Source organism: Dermacentor variabilis, chromosome 3 (assembly GCF_050947875.1).
Source record: "Dermacentor variabilis isolate Ectoservices chromosome 3, ASM5094787v1, whole genome shotgun sequence".
NCBI lineage: Eukaryota > Metazoa > Arthropoda > Arachnida > Ixodida > Ixodidae > Dermacentor > Dermacentor variabilis.
In genome coordinates, this window is record NC_134570.1 from 185450811 (window position 1) to 185465886 (window position 15076).

Sequence of the window (15076 nt, forward strand, 5' to 3'; positions counted from 1 at the left end):
GACGCTGTGCAGCTAGCTTTTAACGCGAGAGCATTAAGGGCCTCGGGTCAAAGGAAATTTGGCATCGGTACTGGCGCCGGCATCCAAGGCCGAGAAAATCATGCTGTACCATGCATCCACAACCACGCAAGCAATCCGCATCGCCCATGGGCGTTACTGAAATAATTGAATTTCCAAGAGTAAAATCTGTCAAAACATTTGTAAAGTACCACTGACACACCACCTACAGGCATGATAGCGTCGGATTGTTATTGAGTATATGAGTAAACATAATTCTGTACGCGGAAAGTCAAACACAGACCCCTCGTCCAGCTACCGTTCTGACGTTTGTCTATAGGAGCGGCACGCCCCGCTCAGTTGCTTACAACACCATAAAAAAGAACCAGAAAGCTCAATTTCGTGCATAGGCTTCACCACCGGCGTTTTGAGGAAAACATTAGGATTACATAAGATACAGTTTCCCGCAAGCGCGAGAAGCAGTCGGGCATATTTTAATGCTATTGCGTTCTACTCTTCACAATGAAGCTTAAGCGTCCATTGAAATTGTCTTTCCCTTTCTTGCGACATATGATGGCGCGTTTCTTGTGCGCTATCCTTACCAAGGAGTGCTTTATATGCCCCTCGGCCGTCTTATTCTGAAGTAGTCCACTTGCAATGGTAGTCGTCTCCTGAGAAGTCTTATTTAACTCCTGCTTTTCTTCCAGATTACATAGTTCGATGTCCTAATACTTTTGCTGGTACACCTTCGTGGTGTCCACATTCTCCTTCTCTGTGCCCTCGCACCTGTCTAACCGACGTACGTCGGTAAGACAGGCGCGATGGCCCAGAGAACGACGTATGTCTTGCTAAACATAGGCGCGACGTACGTCTTGGCTAAACATGTATGGCCTCTGCGGTTCCGGTAGGAACCGCTTATTGCACCGAGACTCTAGTGAAGCCTCGTTTACCACAGGCTCGCTGTTATTCAGTATAGGTCTCCCCAAGGGCTGCTCTTTCTCAGGCGTACTGCTATTGCAATTGGCACGCTGTCATAAGTCGCGGACTCAAATCTGCCGGCTTCCCCTTCGATGCATTACTCTGGCAGGTCACGTTCATTGACTGGTTACCGGTAACGGCCAGTGGCCCGGGATAGTAAGAGCATCCATTGACCTGAAGGGTTACTCGTGCGCTTCAACGTTCAGCGAACTTTCACTGAGGCTATTCTCGGTCTAGAGGCTAAGAATAATGAGCTAAGGGAATGCCTGGAAATCATTAGAGAGAGAGATCCTGCAATACGTATGGCCGAAGACTGCCAACAACGTGAAAATAAAGAACAGAACGTGAAAGAGGGGAACGTAATGAACAGAAACAGTGTAAGGAAAGGGAACACGCACTTGAACTAAAGCGACTCGAGTTAAAAATTGAACACCCTCGTGCAGCAGGACAGTGGCGCGAAACAAACAACACGGAAGAACGCGTACCGTTAAAGATGACAGAGCTAACGCGTCCCTTTTAGCTCGGAGAGGATATTGTTTTGTTCTTGCTTACCTTCGAGCGTACGTGCGCAAAGCAAGGGTTCTGCCACAAATCGTGGCCACAATGTCTGCTTACACTGTTACAGGATGAGGCAACAGATGTAATCGCTCGCTTAACCAGAGAGGAAGCTGAACGCTATGATAAGGTAAAGTCCAGTTTGCACAGGAAGTACAGGCTGTCAGCTGAAGCATTCCCGACGAAGTTCCGGAGAATGGAACAGGCTAGGAATGAGTCCAATACGGAGTTTACATGTAAGTTTATGTCATATGGAGGAATGGCTCAGGGAACAAAGATCCTATGGTGATCACGCGAAGGCTGTTCAGTGCATTCCACTTGAACAATTTTGTAACTGCTTACCAGACAACGTGAGGTACTGGGTTCAAAACAGGCAAGAACTTAGCATGGTACAAGAGCAGCTGAACTAGCCGAGGAATTTCGGACACGTCGGCCTCGCGAAGCCAGCCGTGGTCGTAAAGGCGATACCAATTTCAGTCTCGGCAGGCCGAAGCAAGGACCCGGAAAAGGAAAGGACGAGCTATTGACAGAGGCTACTTCCAAATGTAGTTGTTCCTCATCAGAAGGGACTCTTGAAGTTAACGCAGAGCAGCAAAAGAAATTGAAAGCGAGGGAACCCTTTCTCTGCTACAACTGTCTCATACTAGGGTACGTTGTTGCGCAATGTGTAGCGCAAAGGTAGCGTTTTTATCGGTCCATTGCAATGTCCAAAACCTGAAGCTACTCAAATCGCACATTGCTACACTTAGGTAAATGGGATACCATGTCGGATTCTACGTCACTCCGCAGCTACATGGATGTGGTTAACAGCTCTTATGTGGAAGCTGAAATTCTCACGCATGAATGCGCCTGGATTAAGCAGGCTGCAGAAGCTCACAGGGCATGTTCTCAGGTCGCAAAGGCGTCTACTAAAGGTCTTTTCGGCATACTTGACACGGAAGCGCCGTGTCGCCCACGCTTTCTGCTCAGTACCCTTACCTGTTCTTAAATAGTTCGGTTCAGATTTTGCGCAAGAAAGGTCTAGTGTTCGGGAAGACTAGCGTGATGGCGCTAACCAAATCGGAAGCTCATTATTTAGATGCAAAAGCAAAAGCGGAAATCACACTAACTGAGGTCGGTAACTGTTCGGAACCTCACGAAGCGGAGATTGAAAATGTCGCCGCGTTTGAACCGCCGGAGTTTGAATCATCGTAGGCAGCCGTGACAAAATAAGCTGTGAAGCCATGGCGAAACTGTCCTGCACCTCCTGCCTGCGACTCCTGGAATATTATAATTCATGGTGGATGTATATTTAGGTCCCAATGAAATGGAAGCCGGTGGAAATCGTGGCGATTCTCAAGCCCTTTAAGCAGCCAACAAGCTACGCGTCTTTCCGGCCCATCGCCCTACTAAGCTGTGTGGGCAAGCTTATGGAGCGGATGATCTACAAACGTATTACATGGTTCCTTGAAAGCCACAATAAGTTTCCCCAAGAAATGAACAGCTTCCGCCAAAGCAGGTCTGCTATTGATGATGTCGTCGCCCTCGCCTCTTTACTTGAAGAGGGTATTCGCGCTCGGCATATCGCGACGGGCCTTTTCCTTGACATCAGGGCAGCTTCTGACTGTTTTTACCACGTCATTCTCGCAGCTTTGGTTAGTCTTGGCCTCGGAGGAAAGGTATACAAGGGGATAGAAAGCTATTTAATAGAGCGAAAAATATTCATGGGTGCTCCGAACGGAGCTGCACAGTCTTACGCAGTGGAGAAGGGCGTACCTCAGGGTGCTGTGCTCAGCCTGCTCCTATTCAGTCTGAGCCTGATGCACATAACAGGAAACCTGCCGCGAGCAGTGAACATCACAATGTATGCCGATATTATCTCCATCTGGGGCGCATCAAATTCGCCTTATATACCCCAAGAACGACTTCTAAAAGTATTACTCAAGCTCTCCGTGCATTTGGCTCCCCGCGTCCTACACATCTCGCCAGAAAAAAACACAGCCATGACTATTACAATAATAAAATGACCAAGTGTGCGCCCCTATTCGGCGGGCGACCGATGCAGTATGTACGGTTTCAGCGATCCCTTGGAGTTGTAATGGACAAAAATCTGTCTTGGTCACCTCAGGTAAAAATACCTACGTGCGAGGATTGCTGCAGCATCGCAAGTTTTCAAAGTCATGGCGGGAACACGATGGGACTGCAACTGCCGCTCAGTGGTACTACTTGAGAAAGCCTATATTGAAGGCACACTGTGCTATTGCCTGCTGCTGCTTCAGAGATAATCACCAGCAAACAAGATTACTCTTCAAGACGCGCGGATTAACTGCCTACGGATTTGCCTTGGCTTCCCGAAGGGCTCTTTGGCCACGGTAACAGTAGCGGAAGCAGGATGTCTACCATTAGATGTCATCGCTTGCCAAGAAACAATGAGCACCCATCTTCGGCATGTGCTCTAAGGGAAGAATCGCTTCATGTACCACGTTCATGTAACCCACAGTAAGTCTGGCTATGGCCGAGCTGTGCAAATATTACACCTTTCTCCTATTATTCAGCCACAGAAATTACTGCCTCCGACTTTTTCTGCCTGGACACTTTCGCCTCTAGATATAAAGCGGTTTGAACCCGGTGTAAATGGGATAAAAATTCGTATGCCACAGGTCGCGCTGCTGCAGACCACTCTCCTCTACTTAGCAGAGAAATATACTGAGCACACCCAAATATTCACTGATGCTTCAACCACTCGGGAGACTTCTTCCTCTGGTCTTTATGTGCCCTCAACAAGACAAATGCTTTCTTATCGGCTGCAGTGGAGGACATCCTCAACGTCAGCAGAGCTTCACGGCATCAAAGAAGCTGTCCTATATATACTACACCGAGCGCCCGATCAATGGGCGATTTTCACTGACTCTAAATGACGACTACAAACATTGAGCAGCCTGTTGAAAAAAACTAATCACCAGCCTGTTTCTTTCGACATGGCGTAGTTACATCCCTTTGCCATTGGATCAGGTCACTGTATAAAATTTCAGTGGATACCCGCTCATTGTGGCATTCTGGCCGACTTAAAATCAGATGAAGCGGCACGCAAATGTCTTCAACACCAAAAATATAAGCGGATTTATGTCATTAGATCTGATGCTTCCCAACTAGCTAAAATATTTGCTTCTGAAGAAAAGAATCAGCTGTGGCGCTTGCCGACCCAACATTACCCTTTCCTTTACTCAATCGACCCAAATCTCAGGTCCAGACTCCCATCCAAGATTCCTCGCCATTTGGAAACTCTATATCTTTGTCTTCACCTGAAAACCGCCTATGGAAACGGCTTACGGTACCGCTTCGGTCAAGCGACAAGTCCACACTGCAACAACTGTGGCTGAATTGAAAACGTAGAGCATATCCTGTTTTAGTGTCAAACGTATGCCGACGAGCGTAGGTTCCATGAACATTGCATGCATTCGCTTACATAGAGACCTTTGCCATTTTACTGTGTCTTAGGCCCTTTAGCTTGTCTCACACAACAGAGGCGTGCGATGAACTTCTTATTCACATACTTAGAAAACATTGGTCAACTCAACAAACTTTATTTCTACTCTGTCACCTTCATGCACCTTTCAGCAGTGAATTCTGTCAACTCATTGTAGGACGGTGGAAACCGAAGCACTTCACTATAGCACGCCGCTGCCCATGAGTCAGAAACTCAATGCCCAATTTGTTTACGTACTCTTTTTTTTGTGCCTTCTTCCTTCTCTCTTTCTGTCCTCAATTCCCTTCCCGACGCAGAGTAGCATGTCAGCGATGTCTATACGCCGGCTAAAATATTTGCCTCTCATTAAAGTGTTCTCTCTCTCACTCGAGCGCGCGCTCGCAAGCTGAGGTCCCGGTAGTGGCGGCAACCTAGTTATTGGAAGAGCAGTCGCCAAATTCACCGTAAGCATGATGATAACGGTTCCCGAAAAGATTCCGGTAGGGCTTCTTAGGCTCCTGTTATTCAGAAACGGAAACGCTTAGGAACACTAATTAGGGAATTGGTCTCTAAAGCGTAGCTGGAGCCTAAGGGAAGCCGGAGCTGCAGGAAATCCTGCATGAATTTCAGGGCTGATTTGCAGATAGGCCAGGAAGGACATCGGGTCTTACACACGACATCAAGCTCACTTCTTCGTATTTGGCACGTTCAATTGCTTAAAGAATGCGACCGAACCAACGTGGGAATGTAGGTGCGGAGGTGAAAAAAAATATTAACCCTAGGTGTGATCGAGCGTTGCGAGAATGATGACACCCCGCCTTTCATCTTAGTTCAGCTGCCTGGCAAGGATCCGCGTCCGTGCGTATATTAGCGCAGGCTAAACGCGATTACTAAATATCAGATTTATCCTTTACGCAGCATCGAAGAGCGCATTGAGAAATTCGGTAGTGCCTGATTTATTTCTAAACTGGATGTAGTTCGAGGCTACTGGTAGCTTCCACTCACAAAGCGGGCTAGCAGATATGCCGCCTTCATACCTTCGTTAGGAACGTTCTGCCTTAAAGTACTAAGCTTTGGTTTCAGAAATGTACGGTACTGTTTTTCAAGCCGTGTGGACAAAGTGTTGCGAGGACATCTAGTGTTCTCCTTGCCTTACTTAGATTATGTCCCGATATATTCTGCATCGTGAGCTAAGCATATGCAAGATCTGAAGGCAGTGTCGGCACACTTGCGTGAAACAAGCTTAACCGTCAAGGCAAATAAATGCAAAATGACGCAAGCGAAAGTCATCTCTCTCAGTGACAGAACTGGACAGGACCGTCACCGTCCCTCCGACCTAAAGGTGGCTGTGATAACAGATTTCCCGCAGCCTCTCACAAATACCGATATCCGATATTAGTCGAGGGATCTTCGGGTACGATCAGCTGTACATTCATGGGTATTCTGAACTAGCTAGCGCTGTAACTTATGCTCTTCGAAAAACTGAGCCACAGAGGGTCCTCTTGGTCGGAAGAAGAATCCTTCTCTGCGTCTTACTATGCCAAAAGGGAGAGAGTGAGGAGGAACGCCCGTCTTTTATGCAAGTCGGAAGCTCACTAGTCGTGAACAGGCGTACAGCGCTACTGATAAAGATTGCACATGTCTCGTATGGGCTGTTCAAAAATTGTCTTTGCTATCTACCATGCTAGAAGTAAGTAATCTAAACGGATCATTGTCCTGTTAAATGGTTGCAGAGAACGTTTTCCAAAAGTGACCGCCTCCTTCCCTGGTGTCTCGCTTTGCAGAAATGTTCGTTTGAAATACGGTTTAAAAATGGTACTCTCATTGATATTGCCGGTGGCTTGAGTAAAGCCCCTAGTTTAAGAATGAGTCTGTAATGTTTCATTAAACTCGTGTTTTCCTTCCGGGCGGGGGATTGGAAGGGCCTTATTCTGGTTTGCGCAGTTGTGTTGAGTCATGTGTTGTGAAGCGTATTAGAAATGTATATGTGTATTTAGAGCTACTATAATACTCTGTAATACTCTAACTTTTGATTGGGAAATATGGCTTGCGGAGCTCAGCGAGAATTTGTCTCGCGCTTGCTGACTGAGCGGCTGAGTCTTGGTGTAGTTTTGCAGGCGTATGCTGTGAACCGGAAACTGCTGCAGATCCTTCTGAGGCACCTAGACTCGGCCAGGGACGTTGACCGATCTTGGAGAACACCCACAGTGTTTCGCGCTCAAGAGTGCGACAACCGAGAGGGTTGCAAGCACCGGCCGGCGTCATACCTCTTGCCAGCGAATGTCGTACCCTGCCCATCGGGATGTCCTTCGGCGGTGGGGCAGCCTGTTACGGTTCAGTTCGTGCGGCAACGAATGGGAGAAATCATAAACGCATGGGACACGGCGTGTCTAACCGTCACGCTAGTCAACAAGAACAGACTTGTCCATTGGGCGTGAGCGACAGTATTATGCGCGAAATGTGCAAATCCCACTCCGCTCTTTACGACGCTGAGCGTCAAGGGGTGGATGCGCTCCCGTGCCCCTACAAGTGGGTTGCCACAATGTGTCCTGCCGAGGCCTTCTACAAGGGGCAATAGAGAATAAGGTGCGCACTCCATGAATGTTTTTATATTTTTTTCCTTGAAGCAAACCGCTCGCGCGTAACGTTGTATTATTGTATTTGTTTTTTACGCCACCTAGCTTTCTCAGCTAAATTATATTAAAATAAATTATGGCGTTTTACTTGCCAAAACCACTTTCCGATTCTTAGGCACGCCGTAGTGGAGGACTCCGGAAATTTCGACCACCTGGGGTTCGTTAACGTGCACCTAAATCTAAGTACACGGGGGTTTTCACATTTCGCCTCCATCGAAATGTTGCCGCCGTGGCCGAGATTCGATCCCGCGACCTCGTGCTCAGCAGCCCAACACCATAACCACTGAGCAACCACGGCGGGTCTTTTTTTTCTGCTGAAAGCTTTCTGATGGTCAACCACCTGGTTCGACCTCCAAACAGACGCTGCTGAAGGATCACAAAACCAGGTTCCCTTAACACGTCCTTGCTCTCCGTTATCTATGGTTTTCAACATATTTGTACGTTATGTGTTGTCGTTTGTCCATCAAGAACGGCTTGTTCTTGATCCTCGCCACCACGGCGAAGGTCAGCGACAGCGCGCTACAAATTTCAGCCTTGCCATAAAACTCTACCAACATCTTCACCACAGCTCTCAACATATCATTTCCTAATCCATCCATTCTTCGCATTGTACCACTTTCCACTAAATGAACTACAGCGCGGCCTAAACCACAGTTGCGGCAGCACAGACGCGACCTCGTGCTCAGCAGCCCAACACTATAGCCACGAGCAACTACAACGGGTGTTTTTCTTTATGCTGAAAGCTCTCCGATGGTCAACCACCTGGTTCGACCTCCTAACAGACGCTGCTGAAAGATCACAAAACCAGGTTCCCTTAACGCGTCCTTGCTCTCCGTCATCCCTGGTTTCCAGCATATTTGTTCGTTATGCGTTATCGTTTGTCCATCAAGAACGGCTTGTTCGTGATCCTCGCCACCACGACGAATGTCAGCGACAGAACGCTACGAATTTCAGCCTTGCCTTGAATCTCTACCAACATCTTCACTAGAGCTCTCAACATTTCATTTTCCAATTCATCCATTCTTCGAATTGCATCACTTTCCACCAAATGAACTACGGCGCGGCCTAAACCACAGATGTGGCCTAAACGTTCATTTCATTCTCCGCGCTATCTCACTTGCTGAAGCCCCGGGAAACGGAACATTCACTATTGCACCTTGACCGACCTCGGGAAGATGAAGCCGGTTTAACTCAAGGGCGAGCATTAAAAAAAATTGGCAGTGGCTTAGCTCGCCTATGCCAGGATATACGTAGCGAAAGCTAAGGCATAGCATGGTTAGCCTTGGTTAATCTTGATTGCAAGTCCAGGTTAGTCTGGTTGTCTAGCTATGTTGCGGCGTTTAGCCAGTCGTTCGGTGCGCTGTTCGTCTGTTTTCTTGGCGATTCGTTTCCTCTTCATCTCGTTCCGATGTCGATTCCAGGCCTCCTCCTGCTTATCGGAATTATCGCCGTCCATACTGCCGTCTCAACTGTGGTTGCGGCACACGCGAGCTCTCCTTTTCAACCCTCCGACATGTTATCAGGCATGCGACGCAGCTGGCGAAGCAAGCGGAGGCGAGCGCACCGACGAGGAACGCAGTGGGACGTCATGCGCAGTAGTGACTAGGGAGCGAGAGAGAGAATATCCGCGGCGAGGCGCGCGTTGCGATGTAATGTGCCTACTCAGTGCAGCGCCACGGCTAAATTGCAACTTCGCGGTCAGTAAAAAAATTGACCGCCTTTCCACTACGGTGAAGAGGGGTCTAAGCGAACCTCGGGATCCGCAGCTCTTCGTTGCCGTAAGGCCTCGGCTCCACCCGATCTTACTCCGACGACAGCTGGTTGACGACAAGCCCTTTCTCGAGCGAGTTCCGGGCGGCGTTCATCAAGCACCCCCTGTTCTTGGGCCGAACACACGACTCGCGGCCGACTCATCGCAGCTTCGATAATGTTATGACGCGAGAAACGCTCGTTCCTCCGCGTTATCTAGACTCTCGACTCCTATTGGCGGAAAGAATGACAGAAGTACTGTGGCGCCATAGGATTATCCGTTCAACGGGTCTATTGCTTGTTAACGCGACAGCGTTAAGGAGCTCTTGTCGCAGAAAAGCCGGTGTCGTCGGCGTCGGTGTCGGCGTTGGCCGTGAGTGATAAATCCCAGCAGGCACTTCATGAATAAAAAACAACTTGCAAGATGGGCTGGGTGGGAATCGAACCAGGGTCTCCGGAGTGTGAGACGGAGACGTTACCACTGAGCCACGAGTTTTTTTTCTTTATTACCGACATACCAACAAGGCTACAAAACAAGACATTTTAACAGTACACAACGGTCACGACAAAATCTCTGCCATTGGTTGGCAGTCACAGGGCTAAAAACGCTTGAAATTCGCTAGCTCAGTCATCACACTGAGCCATGTTGGTTTTTCTTTTTGTAAATTATACATTTCCTTAATGTGGCAAATGCTTTCAATGAAGTATTCTCTAACAGGCCGGGCATTGACATCGGCATGTCCACTGAGCCACGAGTTCCATGCTTCAAAGCGGTACAAAAGCGCCTCTAGTGAACGCGGTGTTGCCTTAGAAACGAGCTGTTTCTAAGGCTCAGGCGTGCGTCGCTTGCTCAGGCGCACATTTCATTGTCGCGCCAAACGCTGCGTTGCTCGACGCTCACCGCGTCCGATGCGGGGCGCGTAGTCACTGCGCCGTAGCCCATTGTCTTACACCCCTTGGCGTGTCGACGGGAACGCTGTCGCGTTCCACTCTTGAAGGCGAAGCTTAAGCGTCCTCCAATTTTTTTCAGAGCAATTCGTACACGTGTGGAGCTGTGAGAGCGACTGATTTTTACAAAATTACATCGCCAGCGCAGACTAGTTTGTACAAACTTCACTAAAAAAATTACTTAGTCCGCCATGCCGCGTTTCTCACAAATTAAACTTAAAGCGCTTAATCTCGACAACTGGCTTACGCTAAATACCGCGTCTAGTTTGTTTCCGCTGTATGCATTTTTTTTCCTGTGATGCTCTTGTAGGCCTGTTGAAGATGTGTGTGGTTATTTTTTAAATGCTGATTTTTATTGCTAATATTATTATTGTTATATAAGGAAACATACAATCACACAAAGGAAACAGAGAGAGAGAGAGGAAGCTGACAGCCGCCATCAAGAAGGGCACAATGTCTGCCTACTCTTTCGGGAGAAAGGAATGAAAAGAGAAAACGAGTAGAAGATAAGTAACAAAGAATTAGGAAAGAAAAGCGGAAACAAACAAATGACGCAGACACAGACAAAAGATAAAAAGAACATGGAAAAATTGTCTGTAAATGGGAGGCCAAATCTGTTTTCTGCATGGAAGTTAACAAGGCTCTGTGGGTCTGGTCGCGTTGAGCAGCACGGCCTCTCGGAAAGAGGCAATCGTTAAGAGTGCTACAATTTAGTCCTGTCAGTCCATAGTGCTTAATTAGCAGTGTACGCAGTGTGACGAATGCGGGACACTCTAATATATATATATATATAATATAAGTGTCTGAGAGGAGCCACAGGAAACACGACGGACTGTCCATACGCCATTGACGATACCAGCATTCGCGCGCCAACAGAGAGCCAAGTCTTAATTTCAATAACAGTGTTCTAGCACTACGAGGCAAGCCACGACCACGAACACGGGAAAGGAACGAGCCGTTTGCAACACGGTGGTCTGGGTGCTGCTTTAGGAAGGAATCGTTGGTTTAACACGCGGTCGTTCCCGGATAGGCAGATATATCCATTAGATGCGCATAATATGGTACACCTTGGAGATTCGGTACGTCCATTAAATATCCAGATTTATGCAGAAAACGTTGCATGGATGTACTATGGATCATCGCAAATTCGTGCGGAGCATATACGTAGCACGTTGTAAGGACGTCAGCGCTGGATATATATAACATCTAATAGGCGTCGACAACACCCTATAGATGTATCCACAACATCCTATATACATTTACTACATCTAATGGATATCCACATTAACCGCGCTTACGTCCATAGGACATAGATTGTACTATTTTTGGCTGTTTCTTTTATTCGTCATGTGTGCATGCACTGGGCCTCTTCAATTTGTTGTCCCAGACTGCTGGAGACGCTGTTACAGCCAGTGAATATTGGCGTACGTAGCTTCTCGCACAGTCCTGGGCGGTTTGGGACAATAAATCAAAGTGTCACTATTTCTAAGCGAAGAGAAACTCATGTCCTCATCACGAGGTTTCCTATTGTGAAACCTCTTATTGGTATCAACCGTTTGACAAGTACTTAATGATGTACAGAATATTTACAGTGAAATACACTGGCAGACTGCACCTGTCTCATGAAAATAAAGTTAACACTAAAAATACAAGATAATGCCATCTCTTGGTTTCTGAAAGGCACCATTAGCACTTAACACACGAACCAATACAAAAATATCACTTTTGCATAACAGCTAAGCATGAACATAATAAAGCATAAATAAAATAAGACAGTAAAAGCAATGCTTGAAAAGGAACACATCTCTCATTAAAAAATGATTTCTTAGGTGAGCAGCAGCGCAGTATTAGCTGCATTCTCTCCAGTAAATTAACACACAGAGGACACCTTATGAGACCTAATTCTCATGAACGAAAACAAAAGCAGAATTCACATATGGAAACATCAAATCACTATTTGACTAGCCTTCTTAGACTAGCCTTGACTAGACTAGCCTAGCAGCAAAAGAAAAATGAAATAGAAACAACTTAGTGAACCATAAAGCAGAGCAACAGCTTAAGGCCTAAAACAATGATATATCCTATAGGAAAGATAGTCTGAAAACCATCAATATGTTAACACAATGCTAAATTATGTAAGAGAAGCTAGCAACCCCCTGCAGCAAAAGGGGGCCAAATTAGCTTCTTCATAAAGGAGGAACATTTGGAACACAGCTGCTGCATAAAAAAATCATTTTAACATACTGTTCTCTCTTACAAGTGAAGACTGTTATAACGAGGAAGCACCCTAATTTTTGCTTCATTTTCCTCGAATAAGTAAGCATGCTGTCGAAGTACAACCACATATGCTCTATGTAAGTAATGTTCGGTTTTATTCCGCTAGATGAAATTCTACAGCGCAATATGTTGCTCATTATCAGTTAAAATTGATTAATTTGTGTTTCTGTGTGCCAAAAATATCATAAAATTTCACAGTGGCAGCTGTCAGCTTGTTTATCCAACGAACCTATGGCTTTGCTTTGGCTTCTCTGAAGGCTAAGAAAACTCAGTGGGGACTGGTCTGCCACTGCAACGAGATAGTTGCTAGAAATGACGGAGGTTGGCGCAAAAGAATTAAGGAACGCCTCATTTTAAAGCGATAGCTGTACATGGCTCGTGCATTGCCGCGTTTTATCTACACATATCTGCGGAAAGGAAAAGCATGTTCTGAAATGCACATTTGTGTAGAACTAAGGCCTCGGCAATCTTTAACATCTTTAGAAAAACTCCGTGAGCGAGGATAGCCTTTATGACAGATTTCAGCAATGGGGCAATTATGTAAAGGACATACGTAATGGCGAGGATTTAAAGTACATTAACGTCACACTATTTATTGCTTCTTATGGACCTAAATATACTAACTCGTTTGCAAACGTCGAAACAGAAAAGAGCCTTTCGTTCTGGCTGTGCAATTTGGATCTTGTACCTGATTTATGAGACAATAGATAAATATTGACGTATTTGCTAAGTCCACCCTTCAAATTCTGTTGTCGTCTATGCAAATATTCCGTAATGTATTCACCTTGTTCTTTTGCACCGCAGAAAAATAGTCCGTCCTCTCCAGGCTTAGTCAGATTTTTTTCAATACCTACTAGTCAAAAAAGTTGCCTAAATATTTTTGTTCTTCGCTCTGCCATGGGCTGCTGAGCTTATTTCTCTATACCTTACAATTTTAAGAGACTCCCTGCACTTTATTGCAACGAAGAGGTTGTGTAATTACTTTTTCTGATGCAGTTTTCATTAACCATGGTTTCCTTTTTTTTTGCTTTTTCGGTAGTGTTTTAGAGTGTTGTCGAAAATGAATTGTGATAGACAGATATGAACACATAAAAATACAACCATAAGCCTATCTAGGATCCTCAATGCGGCAAGCAGTTAGCCTATGAACTCTGATCAATTATTCGGAGAAAGCCTTCAGGCTGAGTTCGTTATTATCCGTTGTGACAGTAACAAGACTGCCCTTATTCCTAGATTTCTGTGTTATGTTTGACGATCAAAATCACTGATATATGTGCTCACTACAGCTAACGAGAGACCTGAGCAACCACGTTTTGTGACAAAGAAAGGTCATTCAAAGTTGATGAGATATTTAAAATTATTTTAACCACATTTGTTGCGGCTAAAAAATTTTACTTCGGGGATTCTGTGCAATTTCCTTTCTTGCACAGAAGCACTTATTGGATGAATATTCAGATCGCCTGCTCGAACTAATTTGAAATTCGAAATTCATTAAGCTGTTCAACTGTATATTGAAATGCCTTTCATAATTCAAGATTTATGTCGACAATTACAAAACAAGATGTAAAGACCAAACCAAAAGCATTCACACTGGCAGCATCCGCAGCTGCAAAGCAAAATTCATAGTTGAAATGACAGTGCTACTCGAAACCCAGTTTCCAGCCTGTTAAACGATGAAATACCAGGGCCAGAATACACTGCCCAGTTGCTGATGCCACTGCCAAAAGTTCAGGGTGGCTATCCTCGCTTCTTTTGTTATGACACTTTGCTCCTAGGGACTGATTGCGGTAGACCAGTAATGCAAATAGTGATGTCAACATCCACGGCCAGCTCAGGAGATACCGATAGCCTCCACTCAGAAATTCAAATAGTGACTCGCAGATAACTTGTAGAAAGATGGAATACCAGGCGTTGAATGCCGTCCACAACTGCTTCAGCCGCTGCCACGTTGATGCTGACTATCAGTGTTATTGTGTTTTGCTGTTTATTTCTCAATCTTTCGTGCAGAACGGAAACAGTGATGTATTATTCACGACAAGGCGAGCAGTACCAAACAATTATGGAAACGTTCAATGGCCACGGTGAGTATGCTTTATAGCAGACAAGCGTCTGAAATGTATCTTTTAACGCTGCTACTTTGTCAGGGAAAGAAACTAGTTACTTTATTCAGGCGCCCATTTTAAACAACCAAACTTGCAAACAGCACCCTTGAAGATATTGTAAACACGGCCGATGGGTGTAAGCGCCCCATTGAACTAACATCTAGACACGCGTCGCCAGCTCGAGCCGAGCTCGGACGTCTACTATAGCGAACCGTTGACGATGGCACTGGAGCGGCTTCAAGCATTTTGCTTCCAGACACTACAGCCTGTCTTCATTTTGCTGGAAGAGGGACCACTACAACCACAATCCTGGCCTTGGTGACTGCCGTGGTCCGCCCTGCCCCGTTGTGTCAACTCGACGCACCCATCTTCTGCGGTACATAAGACCA

The 15076-nt window shown here is 46.1% G+C and overlaps 1 long non-coding RNA gene across 1 annotated transcript in view; it reads left to right on the plus strand.

Moving 5' to 3' along the window:
• The window catches only part of LOC142574362 (uncharacterized), a 69044-nt gene extending 54377 nt beyond the window's left edge, over nucleotides 1-14667 (plus strand). The window contains exon 3 of the long non-coding RNA XR_012826513.1: nucleotides 14593-14667. This is a non-coding gene — a long non-coding RNA (uncharacterized LOC142574362). The remainder of the gene's footprint in view (nucleotides 1-14592) is intronic.
• The last annotated feature ends 409 nt before the right edge of the window (nucleotides 14668-15076 follow it).